Source organism: Chenopodium quinoa, unplaced genomic scaffold, assembly GCF_001683475.1.
Source record: "Chenopodium quinoa cultivar QQ74 unplaced genomic scaffold, ASM168347v1, whole genome shotgun sequence".
Lineage (NCBI taxonomy): Eukaryota > Viridiplantae > Streptophyta > Magnoliopsida > Caryophyllales > Amaranthaceae > Chenopodium > Chenopodium quinoa.
Window position 1 is genome coordinate 779,841 of NW_018743412.1, and position 2,947 is coordinate 782,787.

Genomic DNA, 2,947 nt, shown 5'->3' on the forward strand with positions numbered 1-2,947 from the left:
TAGTTTCCCACAAAATTTACCATTTTAAATAAAAAAAAAAAAAAAAAAAAAAAAAAAAAAAAAAAAAAAAAAAAAAACTAAGGGCTTGTCCTCTTCACCTTATAAAAATAAGTTTCAAGTCTTATAAGTTCATATCAGTTCTGATAAGTCACAATAAGGTCGAATAAGTTCAATAAGGTCTAATGAGTTCAATAAGATGTAATAAGTTCCGATCCAATAAGTTAAATAAGGCCTAATAAGTTCCAATGAGTTAAATAAGTTCTAATAAAGTCTAATAATAAGGTCCAATAAGTTTCAATAACGTCCAATAAGTTTCAATGAGTTCAATCAGGGCTTATAAGGTCTAATAAGTTCAGTTAAGTTCCGTTTAGATAAGTTCAGATAAACTCAGGTCTAATAAGATGAAGAGAATATGCCCTAATATAACATAATTTAACATACAAGTTATTAACAACTAACATGCTATGACAAATTCTGGAGCAAAAGAGAGCTTGTTCAGCCACCCAATTACGTCGAATATTCTATTAGTATATCCTATACAAAAACCAACCACTTTTATTATTAATTTAATTATGATTAGACTAATGTTTTAAAAAATCAAGTGTACAGTAATTTATTGTGCGATGGGAAGAAAAAGGAAAGAAATATAGGTAACTTTTGTGACACTATGGGTATCTTTTAATAATATAAGGGTAATTTTGTGAGAGTAAAAGTAACTAGATAACAAGATAAGCTTTATGAGACTAAGGGTAACTTTCGGTATACAATATACAGATGTACATCAAATTTACTGTACAATCGATGCATGCTTGACGTAAGGAAAAGTAGGTCGTTGACTAATCCTCCTTAGAGCCAAACAAAATTTATAATCACTTAACAAACCTATATGCAAGTATAGAAGTAAGTCAAGGGTCGAACCCCTAGGAACGGTTATGATCAAGTGCTTTCAATCTACGCCTAAGCTATAGGCTGAAGTCAAAGGTGAAGAATAGAGTGAACTAACACTTATCAACTACCAAAACAAAGAATCAAACAAAAGAAACACTAGGTAATGGGGATCAACATGTAATCATGATAATTGCACCAATTTGGAAAGGTCAAACCAATCAATAGTTGTGAGGAATAACGGAAAGAGATATCAATTGGAATTGAAGAGCTATCGCCTAATCGTCAAAATAGGTCTCCACTATCATAACTACAAAATTGGCCAAAAAAACCCGTTTAAATAGGCCAAAGAGACTGCCTTAGAGATGGTCTCTAGCTAAGTGGTCTCTTTGGCAAAGAGATTGCTTGATTAGAGGCGGTCTTAATTTTTGTAAAAAGCGAGACCTGTCATCCTTAGGCGGTCTCTTTGGGTAGTTGGAGATCTAATAATTTAACTGGGAAAGAGACCCGTGTTGTCAGATAAATAGTCTCTTTTTTATTTTCACATAGACCTGTTATATTAGGTTACAACATTTAATTTTTTTAAAAAAAATTCCAAAAAAAACCAATTTATATATTCATACAATTGAGCACGTCTACATGTATAAATACTGAGATACTATAATAGGAACAAAATTCATATACCAAAATCCACACTAATACTACTTAAATCTGTATTAATATGAAAAAAAAAGTAAACAAATAAAAGCTATTTCACTACTATTTTGAACTCTTGCTCATTCAAAAATCTAATTTTCTATATCATTTAATCCCACCAATTTCGAGCTTTGTGGAGAAACCCAGAAGCTATAGACCTCTAAAATTGCAGAAGATTGCTTCAACTTGTCAAATCCGGGTAAATCAAGTATCATCAGATCAACTCGTCGAATCTGGGTAGAAGTATTCATATACAAAAAATGAGGAATCATATATAAGAATCAAAATTAATTTACAAAATAGTTTGACACAAACAGATCTAAAAAACTAAATCAAAACATAAAAATATTTAATTAAATAAGAAAAAGTAGGAGAAAAGAAGAGATAACAACAGTTGTAAACAAGTTCAAGATTTGTGTGAAACTTTAAACATTAAAACAAAATACTCATCATCGAACATTAAAAAAGAACAAGCAGTATTATAATAGAAAAGATCTACAATTCCATAACACAAAAAACGTTTCCTTTTTATTAAAATGGTAAACGATATAAATTCACCATTCATGTTTTGCACCAGATCAAAAATTCCATAACACAAAACATACATACAACTCACGATTATCACAAAAATCGAACAACCTATCGTACTCGGTTACTCACATAAATCATATTAAAATTTTTGCACCAGATCTAACAAGCTCAAATTTTCTTGTTATCTTACAGTTTTTGGAGTTAGAATTCAAAGATCTAACGCAAATAAACTTATTCGAAGTAGATAACAAGAAATTGAAGGGGAAAAACCCCTATTTTTTGCGCCACATATAAGAGCAAAATAAAAAAAAAATTCGAAAAAGGGGAAAATCTCTCACCGATCGAGCATTCGGGAAATTAAAGAGCTTAATTTCCGTAATTTTGTTCACTTTCTTTCTCCATTCCTCTTTCCTTTTCTTTGTTTATGGCTGCTCGATCTGAATCGTTGCTATTTGGCTTGAAGGAAGTGGTTAGGGTTTGAAGGAATGAAGGAGGAGAGAGAAAGAGAGATAAGAAGAGCAGGGAGCAGGGAGCAGGGGTAATTAGGTAAGAGTGAGGAGGAGAGAGAAGTTAAAAAGAGAAAAAAGAGATTGGCGTACGTGGTAGCTCGAAAACAAGAGACCCGACTTTAATGTTAACAGGTCTCTCTGTCAAAAACAAGAAACCGGTTAGTTCAATAGGCGGTCTCTGGTTTATTTTTAAAAAGTCATTTTTAAAAAAAAAAAATATGCAAGAAACCCGTCATCTTAAATAATGGGTCTCTCAAATGTTTTTACCCTTTCAACAAATGAAGTTAGAGACCTGTTATAAATAATAAACGGTCTCTTGGACCAAA

At 31.5% G+C, this 2,947-nt stretch overlaps 1 long non-coding RNA gene across 1 annotated transcript; it reads right to left on the reverse strand.

Moving 5' to 3' along the window:
• Window positions 1-1,477: 1,477 nt before the first annotated feature.
• LOC110739043 lies at window positions 1,478-2,726 on the reverse strand. Its single transcript, XR_002514722.1, has 2 exons — window positions 2,451-2,726; window positions 1,478-1,814 (listed from the first exon to the last, which is right to left on the reverse strand). It is a non-coding gene; the product is annotated as an uncharacterized LOC110739043 (long non-coding RNA).
• Between the last annotated feature and the right edge of the window lie 221 nt (window positions 2,727-2,947).